General features: G+C 42.5%; 1 protein-coding gene across 1 annotated transcript in view; it reads right to left on the bottom strand.

The window, feature by feature from the left end:
* Positions 1-27,879, bottom strand: part of trabd2a (TraB domain containing 2A) — a 78,299-nt gene that overhangs the window by 19,483 nt on the left and 30,937 nt on the right. The window lies entirely within an intron of this gene.

Here is a 27,879-nt window from a genome sequence, read left to right on the forward strand (position 1 = left end):
CTCTTGTTATCCTGCCTTCCAGTTGGTCATACACCCCTTTCTCTCTACCATTACCTCTTCTCCCCTCTCTCTCTCTCTCTCTCCCCTTCTTCTTTCTCGCTGACCCTCTCAGCTAGGTAAAGTGGGGGGCATTGAGGATTCAGGTTGCCATGTCAAGAGGTCTCCATTCTTCTCCGCACGCTGACAAAGGCCAGCGGGGGTCCATTGTCCGGGCCCGCTCAGCCATGGCATCGTAGAGCCGTGCAAACAAAAAGCTCAGCACTCTAATCTGGCCCTGAGCCATTGAGACTTTGCCCTCGTTGCATTATGGGTGCCATGTTGCATGCCCCCTTGTCAACAACCTCTAACTGTTGACAGATAATATGTGACAACCTAGGATGGTCAGGGGACATTCTAATTTGCTATTTTTTTACTTTCTCCCCATGTTTAATTCATATTAAACATGACGTCTGTTCTTTTCTGGTTGCGTGTCCTGGATATCTGTGCTGTGTGATTATACATCACTGAAGGAAAGTGCTAACGATGCAATTAAGACCAGGTTTGAAACTATATAGATAGATAATAATGAATTGCATTTTTATAGTGCTTTTCCAAGTGCTTTACAATGGTTCATACATTTGGAGGTGAAGCGGCGAACAGTCGACGTCAGCGTCATCACTTCCCACATTCACACACCAATGGTGGCGAGCTCACACCGACCAAATCATTGGAGGCAATGGGGTTCAGTGTCTTGCCCAAGGACACTTCGACATGTGGACAGGAGGAGCCGGGATTCGAACCGCCGAACCAGGGATCATTGGACGACCTGCTCTACCTCCTGAGCCACAGCCGCCCTAAACTCTAGGAAGATAGATTTGGCTGAAATTGTAATAGCCAAACACTAGTCACCAGTATTATTATTAATCGGTATATACGCCAAAATATACATACAATAATACAATAAATGATACCGAACCCAGTACAAATGTACAGTAGGCTACGTCAAAGAATGCAAAGGGTCTTCAGCCGTTACTTTCCCATCAATCATTATCACGACTGATCAGGCACACTCAGTGGTGGAAGATTAGGTTTAAACTTAAGTAAAAGTAGCAATACCACAATATAACAAAAAAATAATACTTTCCACCACTGGGTGCACTCAACCAGTGGTGAAGTAGGGATCAACAGAGCAAAGCAGCAGCAGAGAGGGATGGAGAGGTACAGAGAGAGAGAGACAGACAGAGGGAGAAGGAGATAGAGGGGGTGTGATTGCGACAGAGCGAGACCCGGCACGCACACAAAGATGTCCTGCTTATCCCCATCTGAAAACAACTCGGTGACGTGTGACTGATGCGAGTTTATTTCAGGGGATTAAGGTGGGATATGAATGAAGCTCCCCGGCCGCCACACACACGAGAACACCAACAGCCAGGAGTTAAACCATCGGTCCTCTGCTGTCATCACACGTTCTCACTTCTCACTGTGTTGGAAAGGACAGTTTCAAACACAAGTAGCAGTCTGTCATCATGGGGATATGGGAGGTCTACTCTACGCGTCGTCGGCGCATATCGCCGCCGTCGGGCGGAAACCTCCTATCTCCGTATTTCATCTTTTTACGTCGATCTACAAGCTCACAATGAGTCGCTATCTGACACATTGTGAGCTTTATAGATCTGTTATTTTGACAATTTCTGAAAATGTTCGTTCCATTTCTTTAAAGTAACCTTTTGGATGTACATGGTTTTCACCCGACAGATGCATGAAATAGGGGGACTGTTGAGTCAATTATGACTTAACTAGTTTGACAATCCTTTGAAACAAGCTGTGTATTAAGAAGATTTGCTACCTTAATCCTAAATTGCGCAGATAAGTAATTCACTTACTACAGCACACCAGCAGATCATCTCTTTTATTTGACCTATTCCTTCCCCCATATTTTTGAATTATATTCCTTATATTTCTCAATTTCTTCCCTGAAAAGGTAGCAACACATAGGTAAACATGCCAGCATTTCATGAAGAGGCCATTTTATAAGCAGTTCTCCTCAACAATAAGCTGTTTCACATAATATAAAAAAATAAAAATAGCCTGCCTGTGCTCCAAAGTTACGGAATTACAAGCAAAAACAAAACGTAGACATCTCTGATTAAAAATGATTGATGCCCCTCTGAGCACTGGAAAGGAGAAACAGAAAATTATGTTTTAACAGTTTGAGTTTTTCCTGAAATTAGGCCATACATGCGATGTAGGCTTTGGCAGCCAGTGGTACACAGTAAAAAGCCTCAGTGTTCCTTTTAACCGAGAGATAAAAATGTGACCGAAATGGATGCTTCCGTTTGGGTCCATGTACGTTAGAAGTCAGGTGGGTAATTTCCATCTCCTTAGTTGCTTTGAAACCGGAATCGGGAAAGAAAAACTGAGAATTCAACAGGCCACACTGACACACTGCAGTCAAAGTGGAAAAGAAAAAGGAACCAGGAAAACTGTGAAATTGAACTAGAAAAAGACAAATGGAAAAGACAGCTGACAACTCCCATTATCACATCCACCTCAGTGAGCTAACAGCAATGCAACACAGTAATGCTCAGTGTTCATTGAAACATTATGAAGGCTAGTGTCCCTATTCTGCAGATAGCGTTCGATGAAAATAGCTGATCTACAAGCATGCAGAAGTATTTTACGCCGAATCTTTACACCTGTTAAACCTGTGATTCTGATTCTCTCAAGACTCCCATTCCGACTACGTGGTTTCTGCGTGCGGTCAGGGTTAGAGCGAGTGGGACCACATTTATTTATGTATTCTTAATGTCAATAAATATAGCTTCTCAACTTGTCGCGTTCCAAAATATCCTCAGGCGCTGACCCTGTAGCATTCCTTTTCGAGAGGTAAACGGTATTATAGACTAATGCTGTATCGATGGAGCTTCAAAAGGTGTTGCCTAAAAAGACTACCGAAATGAATGTCACACAGTGTGACTTCAACTCTAAGAGTGTTGATCTATCTGAAGGTCTGAGGAGCTCTAGACCCTCCCAGCTCCAAACGTTATACCAATACATTTACCCACGATGGGAGCAGCATTCTGGTGCGTGGATTTGATAGTTTTTTCAGTGTGATCTATCTTCACACGCTCAAGAGTTAACATAAACACTGAGGGCTTTACTGTGTACACTGTACATGTATACATTCCTCCCTGGTTCAATGTCCTGTATGTCTGCTAATCAGTAAACAAAATACACAGAACAGAAGCCTGCTGAGAGCTGTTGTTTCATGCAACAAGAGAGCAGTAACATTCTTAAAGCACAGCGATGCTCAACCTGTGGGCCCGGGGTCGCACCGGTGGACCGTGACTCCGTGAGGATATTGCAAGTAGGCCACAAAATAATTGATAATTGTCTAGAAAAACCTTAAAACCTTGAAGTATAGCAGTTTGTTACACTGATCTAAGCCGGGACACAATCAATCGATTGATGATCATTTAAAGTAAACAAGGCCCTTAGAATGCACGCTGCGGCCCACCCATCTGACCACTTAACACTGGTCCCCCCCCCCCCCCCCAGAAAGAGGCCTACGCTGTAAAATCCTTTCCATTTGAGAATTAAGATTTTTGCGGCATTGCCCTAATAGTTCAAGAACCCCATGTTCCAAAGTCATGTCCGTGAGAGCCGATACATTTCCACTGATTGTTTGCTTAGGCCAATTTCATACATTTTACATCTACGAAATGGTCCAAAAGTATGTACGGTTAATGTACAGTATTTTAAATGTATGTCTTTCCAGAGGCCCAGGTCCCTGCAGCAAGCAGCAGCAGTACGGAGGGAGAGAGCAGATGGCAGAGATAAGACGTAGGACGGTTGACCTGAAAGCTCTCATTCACAACCAGGCTCCGGCACGGAGAATAGGACTACTCATATAAGGTCACCACCAGCGAGCCGACTTCCCAAGCCATATAAACTTAACAGATCAATATAACTTCTAAAATGGTTCACTGACTTCTTGAAATGTTTATGAATAGTTAAGTGAATTTCAGTGCGATGCTGCAGGCCTGTTTTTACGACCCCCATAAAACATAACTCCTGTTTTTAATGTATAATTTGAACGGTTGTTTGGGCCCCGACTGTACTCAGAGAGCCATTATTATGCATTAATTATACATCCAAACTAACTTATATTACAGACTGCCGGTGCTACCGCCCCATGTGCGTGTGCATTGCACTTAAAAATGCTAAGTATAAAAAATTAACCCGTGGTATTTAATTATGCCTTTTTGGTTTCAGGACACATTTGATCCGGATCAAAAAGAAACCAAGCCATGTCAGCACACATGATTAAATGAAAGTGACTTTGGGGCATAGCTGGAATAGCATTAAAAGCAAGGCCAATGTGGTCTTCAATAACCACATTGTTTTCTATACATTAGAACAGCGCTTGTCAAACATTTTCATGTCGAGGACCCACAAATAAATTACTGTGTGTATTTGGCTTTGCACCAACCTGATTTATTTTATTTTTTTCTTGGGACCCCATCTGAACTGAACATATTTTGTGCCAGGTACCCTCATACGAGATTTGTGTTACAATCTTTCCAAAATATGTTGGAAATAATAGTACATCTACTGTACAAGCTCACGGTGCGTCGCGATCGGTGAATAGTCGATTTGGATGCCATAAAAACACATTTAGCTGGGGACCTCCTGGAACTCCCTCAAGGACTCCTATGGGTACCCGGACCCCACGTTGAGAACCACTGCATTAGAAGAACAGTCTGGAGGCCCACTTGCACGCTCACTCAGAGGCACATGACACAGCAGCACACAAGTTGAGAGCCACTGTCGTATGCTAGCTTAAAAAAAAAAGAAAAAGGGGGGGGGCACCCAGTATCCTCAACCCTTTGCTGAAGTTATTAGAACATATGGTAAGCCTTAAATAGCGTTCCTTTTCCATACACAGCAATATTTACATTACGACGTGTAACCAGGGCCAGAGCGGCAGTTCTCATAACATTATGGGATGTTGAATAAACAAACGTTATAGGCCAGAGCCGAAGACATTCTACCCTGTAGGTACAGAGCCTGCAAATAGCGGCCCATGTGCGCTCCTTGTTAGTGAGCTAGCCCGCACGGCCAATAGTCACCGCCGCTAACCACATGACAAAGCCCTGGATCGAAGAATGTGGCATCTGGGAGTCTGGAGCACTGTTATTCCTCCAATGATGTAGCTGTTACTTAGTGCAGCTGTTTTTCACCCTGCACAGCTCACACGACACCATTTAAAATATATGTATATAATATGCTGGACTGTGGTATAGCATTTGCCAATGTATTGGTAAATGATTGCATGCAAAATACTGATAGTCAGTTTAGTGGTAGTAAATTGAAAAATAATCCATAATCCATCCATAGTTTAATATAATCTGTGGCTGACACAAAATGCAAAGGCACACTGTGAGAGAACCACTGCCATATTGAATGTAAAATTTTATTAACTGACAATGTTAAATAAATTGGCAAATGATGCGCTTATATAGCGCTTTTATCTTTTATCTAAAGCGCTTGTGCATTACATTCACCCATTCACACACACACACACACACATTCATACACCGATGGCGGAGGAAACCATGCAAGGCACCAACCTGCTCATTGGGAGCAATTAAGGGTTCAGAGTCTTGCTCAAGGACACTTCGACACTAACTCTGGGGGAGCCCACAGGGATCGAACTGGGGACCTTGCATTTCCCATCCGGCCGCTCTACCGGCCACCCCTAATGTACTGTACGTTCTTTCCCTTGCTCTCACACCCACCCTTGTGTGCATGTAAGCATAGGCGCACAGTCACGCACAACGGTCACAGACGCCGTTCACAGAATTACAGTATTATTGTCAAAACTAAATCAATCCGGCAGCAGGCTTTAGGATTTGACATCGGAACAACTGACCAGCCAACCGTTTAACTGGAAAATCGCTGTTAGAGCTAAACGGGGGACTTAACAGCGCCGGGGTAAAGTCCTTACGTCTTCAACGGTCAAGCAGAAGCCGCCATCCACAATAGTGACAGTCACGTCAAGAGATAAATAGCAGAAGAATTACGGGTCTATCCGCTGGCACAAAGATCACACAGGCATCTTGGTGTATCCCCACACTGCCAGCCTTCCATCGACACACATATCAAGTGTCTGGCTACACAGGCCCCTGGTTAAATAGTGCTATTTCTGATCTATGGTAAGATCATACCGTTTTCCTCCCTTGATGGATGTCCAATCCCTCACGGTATTAAACTTAAAACCCCCATTCCTCTTTTAGAGGACTGCAATTTGTTTAAATAGAACAGGACATCGGAAACTAGCTAGCCCCAAAAGAGACAATATGATTACATACTGTCACGCTAGTTGATGATAAATACATATGGCGGTTTGATTTCCCTCATTGTCGAGAGTCTAGGCAATGCATTGTATCATGTCTTAACATATCAGTGTTTTGTATTAGCACCTATTGTGTGATCAGAGACATTTATTTAAGCCTACATATGTCCCACAAGGTTCTATACTTGTCCACTCCTTTTTTTCCAACCTCTAAACGGTAACCACTCCCCCGAAAACAGCCGATCTACAAGCCCACAACGCATCGCAACAAGCTTGAAAATCGTCTATTTTGGCCATATGTTTGACTTTGTCGATCAGCAAATTTCAACAAATGTTTGCCCAAAGAATAGGGAATAGGGAATGCTACGGTCAAAAAAACAAAACAAGAAAAACATTTATTTTTATCGTTTTATCGGATCGAATTATGTAAACGATTCAGAATCGATTCACAATTGCCAAAAAATGCTCACGCTACGAGCTTGTTGGTCTGGTATTTTTGAAAAATCGTGAAAATGTGGCACAAATCTTTGAATATAATTATATTCTTTCAGAAGACTTATTTTGACATCGGGCCTAAATGGGTTAAAGTTTATTTCATGATAAATAGGTAGAAACAATCAATCTCCCATAGGTTTCACCATTAGGGCAGAAGGTTAAAAGAGGCATTTAGAGCCACTGTGTGGTGGAAACACAGGAGGTAAGGTTGTGTTGAACATCAATCCCATGCCAGCAGGGGAGGAGAAGCTAGAGGACTTCACCATGAACGGGTAAAAGGTCAGAGATAATAAAGCATGACAAATAAACAGGGCTGTTTGTTTTCTATTCACAGATGTTCATAGTTTGTGACATCTAGCAAACGTGTGTTGGTGTTGAGACGTCAAAGTTTCCCTTTAGCTGGTTAAGAATATTCCTGGCACAAATGTTTACAACCTTGAAACATTGCCACTCTATTGTCAATCATACCAATACATAATTTCATTTATTTTATGTATTGTACACTAGGTTCATAAACTATTGTTGTCCGAGATAAACTAGGCCAGTAGCTAAAAAGGCTAGATATACAGTGTCTTTTTGGAATAGTTCAGTCCACAGGCCATTTGGACAAGTAGGTGTCACAGGGAAAACAAAAAAGGTCTACTGTCAAGTTCAGGCATCTTTTCAGTCTCTCCTACACTATCTAATAAAGCAGAGATCACACAAAAGTCTTTGGTTCTTAAGAATAAATCCACCACCATAATATGTTATAGTATACCCTCTTGTGTGGGTATTAAGACCGTGAAAAAGAACATTTGGTTCGACATAAATCCAATTCTAAGCCCTGTTCAAGGGTGAAACCACGGATTGAGCCAAGCTAAACCTTTGCATGTTGTTTTAGGGGTTTCCACCGCACAGTCATTACCCACCTACTGTATAGCGCCTATTTGTGAAACTGATGTCATGATTTCCTTCAGAATTATGATGAGGTCGAGGAGAAATTCAGATCTAATTTGAAAGCATATGTCACAATGTGGTGCTCTCGTTGCACACTGACAGCGATCTGCAGTATGCTGGAGGAGAAAGCCGTTTTAACAATGCAAACCCCATATACTGTACTTTGTTAACCGGTGTCCCCCAGGGGTCTTTACGTCTACACCAAGTCTCTTCGCTGATAATAGCCAATCTACGAGCTCACAACGTGCCTCTGTGAAACACATTGTGAGCTTGTCGATCAGCTATTTGTGCAGAATGTTCGCCTATCATGACATGCCCAGGTTTTGGACGAGAGGGTTTGTGTGGTTGGAATCATAGCATCTGGATTTACCTGATTACTTATTTAGTTCATGGAGAGAGCTTGGTTCAAGGAGAGAGAGAGATGGTGGTTATTTAATGGAGAGAGCAGGAGTTTATTGTCGGGTGGAAACCTAAGTAAGTCCAAAACCGTTCCTTTTTTTATTATAATTTAAAATAAATTACATTTAAAATTTAATTAAAATATTAAATGTAAATAAAAAACTAAAAGTTTAGTTGTTTTTTGTACGGAGAGAGCTGCTGGTGTTTCTATTTTTCCATAGTTGATGTATAGTGACACCTAGTTGGAGCGCGATGGACCAGACACTGTGGCAGCAGCAGGTACCACACCACTAAAACCAGGTGCAAAGTGTTCATACAGTATAAACACGAGTAGTGGTGGTCCGCATAACAATGTCTTAAGTTGTTCTATATTTTAAAAAGCCCCCAAAACTCAAACGCAAAACAAACAGCATTGAGAGTCAGAGCCAGCCTGATTATGTATGGGTCATTTTCAAGCCCAGTTTGTTTTCCTTTTGAGGAGACTTTCTGTTTATGGAAAAATGTTTGTGGACATCATCCATGGGGGTGGGGGTGGGGGTGGGGGGGCTCCGAGACAGAGACACGTTTCACTTGATCGTTCACCAAACACTGGACCATTGACCCTTTAGCGAGCTGAACAACGCCAGCGGCATGCAGAGCCAGTGTTTCAATGAGAGCACTTTGTAGTTGTTGAAGGATATACAGCGAGTGAGCAGGAGGCATCCCCAGGTTAGGTCAGTTAGTAGTGGCACCCTACATGTACCAGATGGCCCGTGGGAGTCTACTCTGCACCACTGTTTCCCCCGACTCGGATGACTCACATTTTGGTTTTTATCAAATAAATTACAATAACTTTTTGTAAATGTAAAAACAAACAAAGAAACAAATGAAAGAATAATATGTAAAAAGTATAACTAAGAATGTAGTGAAAATAGCCGCAACGTGGCGCAAAGCGACGCGCTGTGTGCTTGTAGATCTGTTATTTTCACTCTAGTTGCCGGGCAAACGTCTAATATCTCTTATTGGGGTCTCGAGCACTGCTCTACAGCAGCGGCTCTCCAAACCTTTGAATTGAAAGGACCCCCCATTATTTATTAGCTCTGAGAGTACAAATGGTACACTCTGTTTTATCTGTTACCTTGCCGTGTAGAGGATGAGACCTGGAAGGTTCCATTTGGAACCCCTCAAGGAACCACGATGAGAACCCACTGCACAACGGCATTATACATCCAAATGAGGCGAGCCATAGAGATCAACAGCGTTTTTTTTAACCCTTGCGTTTTATGGAATAAAGGATTTTCTACTTGAGCTGAACAGAGTTGCTTTGGACCTTCTTTAACTGGATCAGCGCCAGTGCTATAGTGGCCACTAGCGCGCCAGTGCCAGACGTTTTTGGAAAAAAAAACCCTCCTGAAATGGCAGACAATCCGTTCCGGTTAAAACACTAGTAAACTTCCGCTGGCTATTTCACAGGTCAGGAGGAGAGGTGATCTGATCGGGGAATAATTGTTTTTGTCACAACTAAGTCAAAAAAAGGTCCAATCAAGCCCTGAATATTGCATTTTAAGCATATTATGTGTTTGTGTGCGTCTGTGTGTTAGGCTGTGCAACAGTGACACTTGGTGGTGAACAAATTCTATTTTTGTGCTCGGACACAGGGAGACACACACACACACACACACACACACACACATAGCTAGTCTATAGGAGTGGTTGCACCACTCAAAAACTAAATTAATACTCCATAAACTCCCCCTTTGCCTCATACCCTCATCATAATACCTCACAAACACCACCAACTGACCATTATCACTGGTGTCATCATAATACCTCACAAACACCACCAACTGACCAATATCACTGGTATCATCATAATACCTCACAAACACCACCAACTGACCATTATCACTGGTATCATCATAATGCCTCACAAACACCACCAACTGACCATTATCACTGGTATCATCATAATACCTCACAAACACCACCAACTGACCATTATCACTGGTATCATCATAATGCCTCACAAACACCACCAACTGACCATTATCACTGGTGTCAGTGGACTTGTCCACTGCTGGTGAAATGCTGGTGAACAAAATTATTTTATTTCAAATTTAAAAGAGAGGTCCGCGGTCCGGTCGTGGACCGCGGTCCGCCTATTGAGAACCCCTGTTGTAGTGTGTCACATTTTCTGCGAATATTCACCCCCCAGAATAGGGATGCTAGGGTTTAAGTGGTTAAAATGGACTGTTTAAATGCGGGATTTGTTTTAACAGTTGTTGTTGAATTCTCCTTCAAATCCACCTGGATATGGTCACGAACGTGAGATAGGATTGATTGCAGACGGCGGTCATACATAGGAGACAGTTACATGGCCGCGTGGATATGAAAGACCGAAGGCATCGAATCACAGTGAAATCAGCTAAGGCAAAACCTAAACAGCATGCCGAGAGCACAACATATCCCCGTTACACAGAATAGGCCCTATTCTTAAGCGTGTAAAAGAATGCTAACATTTGTGCCGCCAGCAACCAATTCTCTTTGGGTTTCTCTCATGCATGGGCAGAGGCAGGGTTCAGGCCTGGGCTGCCTTCTATAGTTCACTGGATCGCTTCTTTATTGGGAAATTGATAGCAATCTGCTATCTTGTGCACTGCAAAATCTGGAGTGTCAGTTTGAACTCTTAGTGTAAAAACGGACCTGCAGTGTACACGGAAGAAGAAAACAAAGTGAATAAAAGAGCAGAGCAGCGACGTTAATATAATCAAATAAAATCTGGTAAGAAAGGAAAACAAAATAAGGAGACAAAAAGAAACATGCATTCCAAACAACAGAGGAATGTTAAGTCGTCAGATGCCAGACGGTGATAGCAGACGATAAGAGCATCCTGTAAAAACCATCAAAAGAAGGTTGGGTTCGAGCTAAAACACTTCGAGCTATTCAGACTTTAGCCTGTGTGCCTTGAAAAGGTGCCCATGTAAAGTCTACTCTTGCACACTGGAGCCCTGGGTACTTAAGGGCTATCTCGCTTTGGTGCAACATTTTTCATGCAATCAAGGCAAAAACCTTGGCTTTAAACCGTGCATGAAAGAAACCACTGACATTAATGTGGCAACCTCAATGTTTTCCAATCATTTAATTATTTATCTATAATTTAAATCTTGTCATTGAAACTCTTTACCTTTTCTGTCTTAACTATCTCAGAAACACACTGAATTTCTCAAAAAATGTCTTACATGGACTTTGGTTTGCATAAAATGTACAGTCTTTTGAGAATATACAGTCTTTTGAGGGAAAATCAGAAGCGGGCAAGTGACATCACCATGGATACCATGAAATTGACAAATGCTCAAACAGTGTGGGCATGGCACTAGATTTCCTTCATCCCACTCTGGGGCCCCTAGCTAAATTTTTAAGACAGATGTTCGCCAAAAAAGACCTCTATTTGAAATGTATTTTTATGGCCCTCTGCTTTATTAAGACAGAATTCAGCGGAGAGTGGCAGGCAAGATGGGAGTTAGGTAGATTGTTTAGTCAATAACACAACTGATGACCAAAGCAACGTGTGAAACAGGTTGTTGCTCCAGTTTTATGACCACTTCAGCTTTATAGATCTGAAAATTAAAAAGATGGATCATTAAACAACCCGGCATTCCATCCCTACCTTATGTGGCACTGGACCTTTTTTTTGTGTGAATTGAAGTGTGCAAAGTGAACTGTTTATGAGAGGTGTGAAAAATGGCTGAATTCTCTTCTGGCCGAGAGTTTTGACAAGATGAAGTTTAGCAAGTACGCCAACTTCAAAGGATTTAAGACTCGTTTCCCAACTTGGAATTTATGCAACGGACAAATGAAATACAGAGCCCATAAGAGGCCCAGGGTGTGAGGTTGTTGTTTAAATAAGCCCTTGCAGAGAATTAGTGGTGGCACAAGGCACTCTGAACTCAAGCCATGTGAGGGATTACATATCGCCGCTGTCGGGCCGAAACCTTGTATGTCCAACGTAAATTGTAACTTTTCGCTGGTTAAATATTTATGAAAAGATTAAAAACCTGCAGACTTTCATAAACGTTAGCGAAATCTTAGCGAATATAGTGAATATAGCCAATCAACAAGCTCACAAACACTTTTGTATGCCAAAATAGGACAGTCATTTGAAACGAACAACCTTGAAACATTAAAGGTTGTGAAATATGGAGATACAAGGTTTCTGCAATGATATATGGTTCGGCATTAGCGGCCCTTGTTTCCCCAGGTCCTTCTGCCAAGAAATGACAGCACATGAACGCACACCAGCCCGTTTCCTATGCAGGATGATCAAAGCTGGAGGATTCTGTAAAAGTGAGCACTTTTGACTAAATAAACTAGCATAGGACCAAATCTAAATGTCAAACTCCTCGCCATGAAATGTCTCATTTTACCTATAAATGTTCTCTTGTCGAGTTTTCTTCCTAAAACATGCAAGTATAACGAGATTTTATAAGCAGCTTAAGAGGGATGCGGGGGGACCTGCACACCTGAAATTCAGTTTGCTGCATAGGTCCCCCCCCCCCACCAGTTAAATCTGTTTAAAGTATCAAAATGGAAGTCAATCTCTCGTGCCAATACACTGTGGATACCCTGTATAGGACACAGGACAGGCACACTGGGTGAAACTTCACTGAGAACAGGAATAACTTCCAAGACTAATGAAAGAACAGAAAACTACAGAGACATTTCCAGTATAAAAAAGGTACAAGTGAAAACCTTTGTATGTATTAGTAAAAGTAAAATGAAACAACCTGAGAGAGAGAGGGCAATGTAGCGTTGAAGAAAATAAGAAACGGGATGGAAAAACACTTTCTTCCATTCCCGGTATTATTAACCTACTATAAATGTGCAAAATCGGTTTGTGTGTGCGTGTGCATGTGTCTGTAGTTTGAGCCGTCGGCCGCTGGTCTAGTTATTTAGTTATTAATATTATTATTACTAGTCCATTCTGGTATTCTGACATGGAGCCCTAACCACCGGGTTGCCCCTCAATTTGAGAATATTGACTTGTGTTTCTAATTAAACTGGGGAGGTTTTCGCAATTTACTGACATCATAGTGCCCCTATTTTGTCGCGGAAATAAATGTTACATACAGAAACAAAATACACCAAAAGGCCTGTGATTGGATCATGCCATAAGCTCCTTTACCTAGCCCGCTCACTCCATTGTCTTCTCAGCCTTTAATCAATCTCAGTAAAGAATAAATTGCCGACTGGAATCGGATGAAGTCTCGATGTACAGAAAAAAATAACCCACATTATAGCTTTTCCTCTGAAGTTTTCTCAGAAGAGTCCCACTGCCTGGAACATGTGGGTAGGAGTGTAATTTAGGGCCTATTATTTAGTTGCAGATCTTGTAGTATGTAAAAGAAGGAGCAGATGTGCATTGTCTCCATCTATACCAGAGACCTATGGATCCTGTTTGTGATTTAAACAATTTAGCTTCGTCATATGAGCTGCAAAAATAGCCAAATTACAATCTTAGAACGTGCCGGATCGCAACGCAACATACCCAAGACTAAAGCCTAAAAACAGTTAAAAAAAGGTAAAAAGATGGTGATAAGAGGTTCCTGTCAGAAAGCAACGAATGATGTCAGCACATCAAGGCGAAAAATTTGATGATGCTCAATGCGGAATGAAGTCGGAAAACGCTGAATATGAGAGGGTCATTTAACGTTACCATTTTATATTCAAGCAGTAATAAACACTACTATAAAATACAGCCCTGTGTTGTACAAAGGAAAGCTCAAAATAAGCTTTCATTCATGAAGGCAACCGGAGAACTTCCCCCTTCAGCCCAACAAAACAAAAAAGTATTCAATATCCCCACAGAGAGGGAGGGAGAGAGAGAGAGAGAGAGAGAGAGAGAGAGCGAGAGAGAGAGAGAGCGAGAGTGAGCGAGCGAGCGAGAGAGCGCCACATATCACCCGAGCTGTGTTTTCCTCTACATGTCTATCTCTTACTTCCCCTCTGGGCAGTTTGAGCTCTCCTTTATGTCTCCCGCCCCAAAATGAAAAGGGACAGCTTCTTCATAACAATTCCCGCTCAGAGTCATCAATAGACTCGCCGCAACACTAGATATGTAATTTTCTCTCCCCCCCCCCCCCCCCCCCCCTCTTTCATATGGGCGCAAGGAAGGTATTTGTGGTCCAAATGAAAGTTTAGCCCCTGGGCTAGCACATAAAGAGCCTGTTCCAGGTGCACGAGGAAATACTGCTAGGCTTGAATGGGGTCAGGGGTGAGGAGTTCAGCCAAGTTCAACTCTTTCAATAAATCACAAACAGCCTGTTGTGACAAGCACTCACTACGTGACCAAGAGAGACACATGGGTTATGTGAAACGCACCTCAGCCTCACTCAAGCCTAATTCATCATTCGGCGTACACGGCACTCTCCAACCGCTTTAAATTGATAAGCTTGCGATACAACGCGTCGTGACATTGTAGATCCGTCTATTTACAGAGAGGGACACAATGAAATTATATAGTATATACTGCGGCTTTGGGATTTCTGGACCCAAGTGCACGGAAAAGTGTGTAGCCGTTTAATTGCTGTTCAGTTGAGTTGATCAAATGAGCAACACTCAACCCCTCAATAACCTCCACTGAAGTGTGTATGGCTGAAATCAGTAATATTTATATACCAACAGGGATTTGAACCCAGGCCCCCCATGCCTGCCAACATCTCTGCTTAGCTAAGACATTAAAAAAAACATCTGGCAAGAGGAGATATTACGCTTTGAGCTACATGCAATACCTCTTCAACAGCCATTGTCGTACACAGAGTCCACATGATCTACATTTCTCCATAGAACAGGGAGACCAAAGTTATGTTGTATATTCCATACCCTGAAGAAGGCAATTTGTTTGTCGAAACGTTGGTAACCCAATAAAAGGTATTTTTGGCATCGTGACTACGAGCTGTGCGGCCTCTCCTTTCTATTTTAAAGTTTGTCTCCCGTGGTTAGCACCTCCCTACTTTTGGTGTGCGCTCGTACCTTTTTGTTTGCTGTATTAACATATTCTACCATAGAGATACAGTTTCTTTTCTGGATTGCAACTTTCAAACTAAAAAACAAAACAGAAAACAGCTACTCATCTCTCTAATAGGCCATTTCCACAGCGCGGCTGACCTACTGACATGCTTTAACATCCCATAAATTCAGAAACCAAGAGGGGTTCGGCGAGTTCAAGAGTCACAATAAACACAGTGTTAATATTCCCATTCATGTTCATGGGTGATTTCTTGGGATATTTAATATGCAACAGATTCATTGTAGCGTTTCTTTCTGGATTTTCAACAAGTCTTGTGTAAGACTTAAGACCACAGGCATGCAGATGGTCAGAAGAAAGAGGGGAACGATGCAGACAGTTGGGCATATAGTGACAGTTGGTCAGTATATCACGTCCCTCAAAGGTTGAGACAGAATGGGGTCTGACAGGTAGAGGAGTGGCCACAGAATGCACAGCCCTGTTATCTTCCCACTTTAACGTCCTCCTGACGTTAAATGTGTGATTACCTCCACCAAGGAGGTCATGTTTTTGGCCCCATCTCTCTGTGTGTCAGACGTTAGCAGAGGATGTCTCAGGCAGTTATGACCGGATTTGCACAAAACTTTGGAGGAAAGGATGCCCCATTAACTTTTCCCACCGAAACGTGGCGGTAGGCAAAAATGCACTATAACTTCTGAAGAGAAATAACACCCAACTACTTTGAAAAAGGGGTTCATCAGGGGTCCAGGAAGAGGTGATTAACTGTTCAGGTGGTTTTAGGCTGGAAGGGAAAACAAAAAAGAAAGACATCTAGGCAGAACAGACAAACACAAGACAGATATGCAGGCAGACAGACAGACAGAGTATATCACATAGCATAAATCTAGAGGAGTGAAGAGCTCTGTCATCATCGAATGGTCCATCTGGTGCCAATGGTTTGCTTGTACTAAAGACCCAGTCCTGGATAGAAATGTTCCATAAAGGCCAGTCCCATATGGACCTGACATTTCTTCTAAATAACCAACGACAAGGGCAATGAGAGTAACTGCTGACTTTTAATACGAGTTTCAAAGTGCAACAAGAATGTATGCAAACTAAATACCCATTGCCAGGAGGACTACATTATTTAAATCTTTGGAAATTAATCCAATTAAAGTTTAAAGTAAAACTGATAACCTGGTTAAAGTACATCCCGCACACAGCGGGACTGCTGGTAAATTTCAAGCGAGATCTAGGACTGTTGGTTTAGCCCTGGCCTGGACTGAAAGTGTGTGGTCGGTCTGTCTTTTAATGGTGCCGTTTGACATGAGTGGACTCATGTCAGCGACTGCACCAAACAGTTGTAAAGTAGCTGTTTATGAGGCCAGGGTGCTGTCACAATGCTCCGTGTTTCTGAATTTCACACCGTCTGGGAGAAAACAAGAGACCGGGGGGCAGGAGCCTTGATCATGTAGTGCTTGGAATGAAAATAGATCGGCGCCGTCGGGTGGAAACCTTGTATGTCCAAAAACATTACTTTTCAGGAAATGGGAGGAAAAAACAGCGTTTGTTCTAATGGATCCAAGTCACAAGCTATTATATGTTTCATTGTTTAAATATTTATAAATCTCACAAACTACTTTCAACCTAGCGCTCCTATTTTTGTCCATTACAGGTGAGTATTTTCAAAAATGTTAACAATTATCAACTATCAGCCTCTGTGGCCAATATACCTGACGAAGGCCACAGAGGCCGAAACGTTGTGTTTTTTCCCCGCCTTGGTAAATATTTTTTTTTGTGAGCTTTCAAAACGGTGTGCAGACTTATTCTTTCTTTTGCAGTCTGTTCTTTTTGTTTGAGCACCCGTTGAATTAGCCACTTTTTATTATCTTGTAGTCAACAGCAAAAGAGATCCATACGATCTCACACACCAAATATCGACACAGTTCATTATATAAAAAATATCTCCAAGTTAATGATTCATTCTCTGTGTTCCGTATTTGACAGACACAGCTGTCTGGAAAACCTGCCAACAACCACAGGCCGAAGCAGTGCTGACTCCACACCACAAATCAGTTAAAAGAATCCATCACCTCTAATGCAAGACAGTGAGCTGTTTTTCAACACTTTTAGTTTTGCAGTTAGGTCTATTGTGCCTTTTGTGTTCCTGAGAAGCTGCTTTAACTCTGTCAATGCAACACTAAAGTGGCGCTGACCCTACTCAATGTAAACACAGTGGATTCAGCAAGCATTAAGTGACTATTTCCCGGTGCGAGACCCCAGCACTGGCCACACACTGACAAGTCAAGGTACTCCATGTGAGTTATGAACGCACGTCAACCCTCGCCTTTAAGCCACAGTTCAAGCAGGCCAAGCCATCCATTTATTACTGCCTACCGACCACACTAAACAGTTCACTAACCATGGGGGTATTCACTTTAGCGTGGCCCTACCAGCCTAAATAGGGAGGGATCCAAAGGCAAAACTAATCGTCTGTGAAACGAGTCAAACATTTCAAAGTACAGTAAACGTTAGGGCCTGTCAACCACACTGGCAATTACACCGCCGCAAATATTTAAATTTGTGGTTTTGGAGCCGAGTTTGAGGAGAATCATGATGTGCTAAGCAGTGAGGGCTGATGCCTGATTTATACTGCGTTGCGTACCGTGTTGCGCGCCAAAGATAGCTGATCTACAAGCAGAAGTACAGATCTACAATGTAATGCATTGTTAGCTTGTAGATCTGCCCTTTTTTGGTGTGCTAGTAACAGTGGCATACAACTATGTATACATCACAGATGAGACTGAAATGTACATGGACGCATGTACAGCCTCAGCCTGCATGTTCTGGAGGTGAAAGAAAGAAATAAAGAAATAAAGAAAGAAAGAAAGAAAGAAAGAAAGAAAGAAAGAAAGAAAGAAAGAAAGAAAGAAAGAAAGAAAGAAAGACAAGGAATTCGTACGAGCCGGCAGAAATGGAGCCCTCAGCCCTCAGCGATATGTAAACACATCATTTTATTAAAGTCAAGAGTGCCAGGGTATGGCAGAGATTATAAAGGGAACATGGGTTCAGATTGTATACATGGATTGGGTTACTGTACCCATAGACCAAAGCAATAACCGGTTCCATATGCCTGTCTGAACATACAGCACTTTTTCAACATCATCATTTACTGTGAGTGATGGCCGTGGTATTTCAGACAAACAGATGGGGGGGAAAGACAAATTTTTAGGAGGTATTTACTTACAGCACAGTAATGTTCAGAAAGACATGGCAGTCGAGCACCTCATACTTTTAAATGTAGACCAGGACTATTGCCGTTTAGTATAATACACTGGTCTATGACCTGTCCATTAAAACATGCTTTATCTGTCTGTAGTACTACTAAAAGTTAAAATGAGTGCCCCTTAAAAAAATGGAGGCTCAACAAAATGTTAAAAAAATTTGGCTATAAATGTTGACTGTCAACTCCAGCCAAATTTCAATATGCACAATCAGGTGAATCAAAATCAAAATGAATCAAAGGTTATGACTTGTGCTCTGCTCTCCCATGTCTCATTGTCTCAGAGCTCGCATAGATCATTATCATCATTTTTCGACCGTGGTCGAGATCGTGGATTTCACAATATCACGCCAGACTTCCCGGTCCTTCATTGCCATCCCCAGTTCCTTCTTACTGATGCCTGTGTCCCTATAGACCGATTCCGTAGCGGGTCTCATGGTCGCAGCCTACGTATTTCCTGTAGGCGGACTCGACGTAGCTGCGGGGGTAAAACCCTCACCAGGCGCATCTCTTCCACTACAGTGAACGGCAGAGTGACTGATGTTAGTTTGCCTCAAACTTTACTCTTTTACCTGCTTTTTTACTAACACTAACATTACAAAGATGCCCAGAACATCGAGATGAACCTGTGTAGTTTATGGCTGCTCCAACAGCAGTGGCAACATAAAAAATAAATAAAAACGGAATGTCTAATATCCACCGCAGTGGCGGGGACCAGAGCCATTGAGTAAAATATTGTGTGTGTTGTCATGATTTGTCACGACAAGAGTTGGCTTCGTACGACGCTTAAAAGGTCTTTAAATAAATTAAATAAAAACTGCTTATGGGGAAATGCATTGCGTTTTCATTTCCTGGGCCGTTCGTTGTTCTGAAAGGGGGAGGGACTGCGCCGCTCTATAGCGATGACATCAGGGAACGACACAGTTTTCTACCTCTGGTCTGCTTTGAGGCAGGACTCCAGAGAAGAAGGGAAGATATAACCTCATTGTCAGCTCTGTAGCAGTGGCCGGCAAACTGTGTTCTTCTGGATCGGACCAGTGAAGAAACACGGGGAAGGTTGCCGTATATTAGATTAGTCGATGGGTGGCTCTTCCAAGACAGATTTTGTGCTCTCATTAGAAGGCGGGTGTAAGTGCCATCCAACCGCATAGATATGGGATGGGTATGGGATTGAATCCCACCGTAACCGTCGGGGTCATCCCTATGTTCCCCAGGTTCTATGTTCCCTACTTACCTTAGGGTTTAGGTTTCTGGTTTAAGGACTTCAGTGTTTTGTACAGTGTACAGTAGTACAGAACAAAGAATGTTTGTTTTAGCCATCTTTGTTGAAGAGTCTGAGCAATTATGTTTTAGTTTATTTTATGCCAGTGTTAATTTTAGTTGGCTAAGACTAGATAGTTTAAGTAGCCTAGGCAGGCCTAAAGTTCAATGGAGTGTTCTGTTAAATCAGAATTTGCTACTAAAAGTAACACTAAGACTAAGTTGTTAAAATACTTTTGGTCTTACTAGAGTTACTAGGTTAGGTTTCTGATTTAGGTTTATTTTAAGTGGGGAACAAGGAACCTTTTTTGCATGGTGGGGAACATAGAACCTGGGGAACATAGGCACACTCCCAAACCGTCACTCATATTCCTTCCTATGCCGACTCTCCTTCTGTGGTCCTGTCTGTAACTCTATGTCATCAAAGAAAAAATCTACATGGAACGGACTGCTCATTCACCTTTGAACAATGACCTTGCTGCCATTGTTTTTTTATATGTATACTGAAGGGTCCCTGAGTAACTAGAGGAATCCACATACAAAGTAGTTTTGTCTCTGTGGTATACCTTACACCGCACACTGAATTGATCTCCTATAATTGCGATGTTCAACTCTCTCCAACTCACCACTGTTACAACTCACACTTCTGTCTCTCTTTCTCCGCTGTATTCCATCATGTAACAAAGATGAGATTCAAGTCTGTAAAGACTGCGGGTAGAAAAAGGGTTGATCTATACATTTGTAAACCTGCGTACCAATGTAACCGAATGGACCCTTAGGTGTCCGTCCTTCCAGGTCCATTTGGTGACATTTCGCCCTCACAGAGGATCTGCCAGGGCGGATAGGATTACTAAGTGAGACACAGACAGATCTTAGGCAGATACCCTGAGTTTAAAGTGAGTGTGTGTTACTGGGACAACAAGCATCAATCTGTTAACCTCAACGTGTTCCGACTGCCAGCTACAGTGGTTCCAACCAAGGCAAATGAATGGGGCTTGTCTGTGTGTGTGTGTGTGTGTGTGTGTGTGTGTGTGTGTGTGTGTGTGTGTGTGCATGCGGGCGCACATGCTGATTAGAGAGGAATATGGAGAGGAAGGAAGGTTTGTGTGTCTGTTAATGTATCTGTGTTATTGTGTGTGCTATTGTGTGTGTCTGTGTGTGTGTGTGTGTGTGTGTGTGTGTGTGTGTGTGTGTGTGTGTGTGTGTGTGTGTGTGTGTGTGTGTGTGTGTGTGTGTGCGCGTGCGTGCGTGCATACTGAGAAAGAGAGTGTGCGCGATGGAGAGAAAATGTCTGTGGCTCTGAGCTGACATCGGGCAAAGGACCAGTGACCACTACTGACAGCGACTGACCACCAGTCCACCAAACCACTGGAAAAACATCTCTAATACCTGGAAGCTACGATATGATGGGTGGGTGCCATATTGACTTTTCATGCACTTCCATTACTCGCAAGTGTGTGTGTGCGTGCGTGAGCTCGTGTGCGCCCGCGTGCGTGCGTATACGTGTAATGAAAATGCACGAGAAGTCAATCAGAGAATGGTAGTTTTGGCTTGGCCTATAATAGTCAACCAGAATGTTTTCTCCCTCAACAGCTTCTGAAGACAAGAAGCTCTACATATTTCCCTCCCAAATGAAACCACATGAGAATGAAAAACATTAATGGCTTGTTTATCCAGTTTGGAGTTTTCGATATTACCGTTTGCCTCGTCCAATTCTGTGGTGAACTGTGAGAATGGTATTCCACCATCTATCCAGCCGTTTTTATACTTAAAATTCATCAGACTCCTGATGCTCTCTTGGCCTGGTAATTATGTACATTATTTTTTGTTTATTTTGTTTTCACGGATTTTGCAGATTTAGTTTATTTGCATCAACAGCCTGGGACATTATGTAGAAAGTATTTTGCAACCTTGTCATGGAATAGGGCTTATTGAATTGGAGACGAAAATGATATGCCTCAACAATTTTCACAATAATTGTCATTCCGGCATCTGTTGGCTAGCGCTCCAGGCTAATGGGCTCATTACTCGGGAACACAAAATATTCTAAATATGTGGTTCTCCTCTCAACAAACTCAAAACCAATTATCCTCAATTGATTGTGATTTAGAGTGGAGTGTTTATTTTTATTTTTCTGGGGAGCTGATAAGGTTTTACCTTGTGTTCATTATCTTACTACAATGAATTACTTTTAACATTCAAATAAGTGTCCTATACGCAATCTTAGACTATCAATAACTAGTTCGGCAAGGTGTGCAGTTTAAGGACATAGCTTTCTCTGTATAGTGAGACACCATTCAAATCTTACTTTAGAGAAGCAAGACACTGTGATACGGAATACATCTTTCCTAAAATGATTTATCAATCTAATCAGCTGCTATTAGTCAAGCACCTGGCAATTTCAGCAGAGTGAAACCCATGATCTGAATAGCCAGTCTTATTCAGTACATGGCATTGTCACATCTTCAAGCTGGTGAAACTATAGTGATCACTTTCAACTTGGCATCCGTATCTTGTCTCTTGTGCATGTCATTGGCAATAATCTTCAAACTTGAAACACTCATTGCGGCTGCAGAGTTTCTAATGATCTAATAATTCAACTAGGCTACTGTATCGGATGGACCGCTGACCACGTTGTCAGATGGGGGAGGGGTGGTCTCTGTAAACTATGTTGTTTGGGCCATTCGTCAATGAAATAAAAACACGTTTAGATTATTGAACCAACCAATGCACATTTCCCTCTTTATGTACTGTAGCGCCGGGAGTTGTGACCCCATAGCCTCAGCGGCATCAAATTCTGTGACTCTTACTCCCATTCAGAATATGGGAAGGGATAGCGGTCTCCGAATTGGCTTAAACTAAAAGGTCAGCCAATGAGGAGAAAATCAAGAAAAAGACTGAAAGTAGACCAGCTTGCTCCATGAACTAAAGGTCAGCCAATGAGGAGAATATCAAGAAAAAGACTGAAAGTAGACCAGCTTGCTCCATAAGCTAGTAAAACATAGCAAAATGAGCAGATCTACAAGCTCACCGTGCTTCCCATTGTGGTGAAAGGCTACGCTGTGAGCTTGTAGATTGGCAACCCCGCCAAGGACCCTGGGGTCCCTGGACCCCACTTTAGGACCACTGGTGTAAACATCTAACATACTGTGGTGTTTTATTGTTGCAGTATTTTTCTACATGCCATTGTTGGACCTCTTGCCATTTAGAACTTGCAAGAGCAACATGAAACATGTCTGCGGTGTAGTTCCACAGCAAGTCAAGCCCTGGTATATTGATACGAGAGGTTGGCTAGTCAATACAGTACTATGAAAAATAACATTGTTGTACTCAGCTGTGTCTGTGTCTTAATTTAATAGCCTTTCTCCACATTGACAAGCTGACAGCTTGTGGGCATGTTGACTAGTGTGGTGACAGTCTGTCTCCTTTGGCCAAATGGAAACATAATTTTTATAAATGCATCACAAATAACAAAGATTCCTCAAAGAACTAAGAGATTTGCCAAAAGAAATGTCAATGTTTTCAACACAACAACCCAACTTTCACACTCATAAGTTTCCTTTTTTTGTCCACCAGCCCAGGCAAGGTGATGCTGTTTTGTGACATAATGTGTATAGTAGTGGCATAAGTGTGACTGTAGAGACCGACCAATGCCCGATTTGTTGGTTCAAAACATGATGATAATGGTAATGGCCGATATGTTGTCCAGTCGCCGATACATCGGTATAGGGCTCAACGTGATTGATCTACTTTTGGGAGGTCAGCGACCTCTGGTCATGTTGTAAAAACAACGGAAGTATGTTGGCAGAAAGTTGAAATGTCAGGATACCACCTATACTATAGGTACCGCTGCTCTGAGATTAGCACACAAGATTGGTCACTGATGAAACCAGTTTAACAGCTGATGCTTCCAGATCAGTCGAGGACAGGGACATAATGGACTCCTTTGTAACTCTGTGTGTGTGCGTGTGTGACTGTGTGTGTGTGTGCGTTCGCACGTGCGTGCGTGTGTGTTCTCTGACCCCTGTGGGGATAATTAAGGTCACATTTTACTCTAGTCGGTCAATGGTGTGGGGGCTGGCATGTATGTATATATAAGCGTACATACGTATATGCTGTGTGTGTGTGTGTGTGTGTCTTTGCACGTGTTTCCGTGTGTGTGTGTTGGGGGGACACACACACACAGACATACACTATTTAGTGGCTTGTATGTGGTGACCAGGCTTGCCCTTCATATGTCTATGGCTAGCACTTCTGGGCTGATTGGCCGTATCAGTTTCACACATGCACACGCACGCGCACGTATGCCCGGCACACATGTACACACGCACTCACCTTTTTAGACCAAGCCCTTGTAAAGGCAGCTCCTCTGGGACGTGCAGTAAAATGTACTCCTTGTTAGGGCTTGCATGTGTACGTGCGTGTGTGTGTGTGTGTGTCTGCTTTTCCTCAGCTGTTTCCTGCTGGCTCAGAGAGCAGTAGACTGTGAAGGCCTCTCTCCGCTCACCACTAGCAGCTTTTTCACAACTGACCAAAGCAACATTCAGCACAACTTGGAAGCCAGGAGTTTAGACTATTGAGCATGTTCGTAGCGATTGTTCCATTGATTACTTATTTTTATTTTTATAATCGATTTATCTTGAAGAGCAGTTTGAAAAAATATATATCTTAAAGATGGAGTGCAGTTTTTCACGTGTCTATGTGGTGACAGTACTTCATTAGACACACTGGAGTCGTTTTTATGTGCAATGATGTATTCCCTTTGTATTTAGGGTTTCTTCCTAGAGGCTGAACCCTTGACAGTCAAGCGGGCCAATTAAATAAACAATAATATAGTGACATCACACTATCAGCCCCTAACCCCTACCCCTTTATCATACAATTACAGCTGTGGGTGCGGCTTCAGTTCAGGTGGATCACCACCCATCACCACCCACCAGGCAAACCAGGCGTACTTAATGAACTGGTGGGCGTGTCCACATAAAAGCATGATTTTAACAAATACTGTACACTTTTTGGAAAAGGTTCTTCCTCCTATTATAATAATACCTGATGATCATGTTTTAGGGTTGGAAAAAATCGTGGCACTCTGTGTTATGCTCAAGGACACTTCGAGACCGACACAGGAGGATCTGGGGATCGAACCAGGGACCTTCCGATTCCCAAGCAGGGCCGCTGCCTCCTGAACTACTGCCCCACCCCTCGGAGAAAAAAACTAAAACAAACCTAAGTTGTGTACAGAGGACTTGCCATGCAAGAGTGCAAAAGGTCTTCCTGAGGGTGTGAAATTAAAGCCGCACTATATGCAACTTTTCACTTCCTGCTTAAGTGATGAAATCTTTGCCATTGATACAATAGAGATAATAGAGATAAATTGAATATTGACCATCAGGTCAAAATCTGTGTCAGATCCTGTGTCTGTAGGTGAGACATGACCTTTGACACAATCTAGTGTGGGAAGACGAAGTACAACCACGCCAATTGTGTAAGTTATATTGTATTAACACACTGGTCATACAGATTGGACCAAATGTAATTGTATTCATTAAAAAAAAAGTTACATAGTGAGGTTTAAGCATGATGTATCTGTAGTTAAAGGAGAATTCTATGCTAGAAGGCTTTCTTACCGTTCTTTGTAGTCGTTACGTCCCCACCAAAGAGGTCCATGTGTTTTTTTGTGCAAAAACTCCTTATTGGCTATTTCCCCTTCCATAAGCCCTCAATGAATTGCAGTGAATTGAATTGAATGGGAATTGAATGGGGCTATGGGGTGTTGTGCTAATTCGCTTATTTCCATCGAAATAAGTAGTAAAGTGTGCCGCTTGGATTATTATTTGCATTATGAAGAGAGGATATACACAAAATATATTTTTTTGAGCGATGGAAATAAGCGAATTAGCACAACACCCCATAGCCCCATTCAATTCCCATTCAATTCAATTCAATGCAATTCATTTAGGGCTTATGGTAGGGGAAATAGCAAATAAGGAGCTTTTGCACAAAATAACACCTGGACCTCTTTGATGGGGACGTAAAAACTACAAAGAAAGTTAAGAAAGCCTTTTAGTATGGAATTCTCCTTTAACAAACACTACAAAACAGCAGATATCGCTTACTCTCTGTGCGTGACACAGTGTGCAACAAATGTTAAATCAGGCATTATATTTGTAGGTGTCCATAGGACTGGCATTCTTCACGCCTGCTCTCACCAAAACCAAGCGTCTGAGTAAATAATTACAACAAGTCCTTGGGTTTCTTCCCTTAAGTGTCAATAACGATTTGATGAGGGGGCCATTATTCCAGTAACCAGTGACAAAACAAACATGACAAAAGACTGTCTGCCTTAGATACACATCAATCAACATGTGAGAACTGAGAACACACACACACACACACACGACTCGATCTTCTGTTATCTGGTGTGTTTATTCTCACCGTTTTAACTCGTGTCTCTTATCAACCGAGTACTACTGATCCGATGATGATGTTGCTATGTGGTTGCCGGGGAATTCGAACTATTGCACCGTAATAGATTCGAATTCCTCTGAGTGACTTGTTGGTGTAATAATTACCCCAGCACGCCTTATCCGATCAGAAAGAGCCTGCAATGCATCCGAGAAATCTGATTAGGAAATGCCTAGCCTTGCGTGGTCAGACGATCAGAGATCAGAGATCTACTGATACAGCTGAGCAACACCCAATTCTAAACTAAGTTGCTTAAACAGCCACCAACATGGCTACTAACAAGCCTAGGCTTATCTCATAATGGTTCCTGCACGGTTTTAGCAACTACATTGAATTTCGACGTCACCAGACATATTGGTCGAGTGTAATAATGTAATCTCATCACACTCTCCACCAGCGAACACAACAAGGCATTCAAGTTTATTTTAGTTATTCACGTCCAGGGATAAAGGCGTGAAATTAACTTTTTTTTTTTTACTTTGAAGCACTGGCGCTCCTAATTTAAGCACCAGCAAAATGTAGGGCACCCTACAAAATGTTAGGAGCAACGATATGCGATAGATGTTTAATTTTTAACAATATTAACTGCCATTGACACCCCTGGACATCAGACCAAATCCAACAGTCGACCTCCAGAACAGTGTTTTCATTGATTACGCTAGAACGCACTCTTCGCCAACGTATGAATGGTTCTAGGTTGCTACCGTTAATCAGATTTAGTAAATTGCATTTTTTACCAGATTGCATTTTTTTGGTCAAAACAAGCTTCATTCACGGCACCCATAACTAAACTTTATTATTTATTCCGTGTGAAAGAATTTACGATCTCGCACACAGAGCAGCTCTGCATCTCTTTCAGGGTGATTGAAAGTTTCAGGCCGACCATGAGCCTATTTGACTTCCACTGTGAAATATGAAAAAGTATAAAACATGTGTGTACTTCTCTGGGCTACTGGCAGCACAAGACATTTGGTGCTGATCGGTCAAGCGGTTTGCCTCAACTCCGGCGGAAACCGCGCACACACACACACACACACACACACACACACACACACACACACACACACACACACACACACACACACACACACACACACACACACACACACACACACACACACACACACACACACACACGGCTAGCGTCCTGCAGAAGCATGGCGTGAAAAGAAAGGTGTTTCAGCAGTTTGACTTTTTGAGATATTGCTTATCAAAAACCATCCCAGAGGGAGGTGGTGAACACTCGAAGCTTTCGCCAGTGATCAAACTACATCATGGCAGGATAACTTCCCTCTCTCTAGACACAAGTTGCTTCAGAGTCCAATAAATCTTGTAAAACCCATTTTTCTTCCTCTCTCTTTCTCTGTCTCTCCCCCCCCCCCCCCCCCTATTTCGACATCGTTAACGGGAAAAATGATGTAATCCCACTGAAGTCTTTGGTTTCACACCTTAGAGGAAGACCGGCTTTAATGTCCTGCAGATTTTTATATGCATCTGTTACACACATGACTGACAAAAGAAAGTTAAGTGAGTAAGAGAGGTGGCAAGGGAGGGGAATTCCCTCAAACAATAATTTAACTGGATCTGTGTGAAGGACGGTGAGCGTGTGTGTCTGTTGTTCGGCATCTTATGGCTGGCGAATTTTCCGATATTCCGGGAAAACATTTGTTGCCTTCGTGAGCTTCAAGCGCCACTGGCTCAAAATGTTTCCTTCGTGTCTTA

The sequence above is a fragment of the Protomyctophum parallelum genome (assembly GCF_964188405.1).
Source record: "Protomyctophum parallelum genome assembly, chromosome: 21".
Taxonomy (NCBI): Eukaryota; Metazoa; Chordata; class Actinopteri; order Myctophiformes; family Myctophidae; genus Protomyctophum; species Protomyctophum parallelum.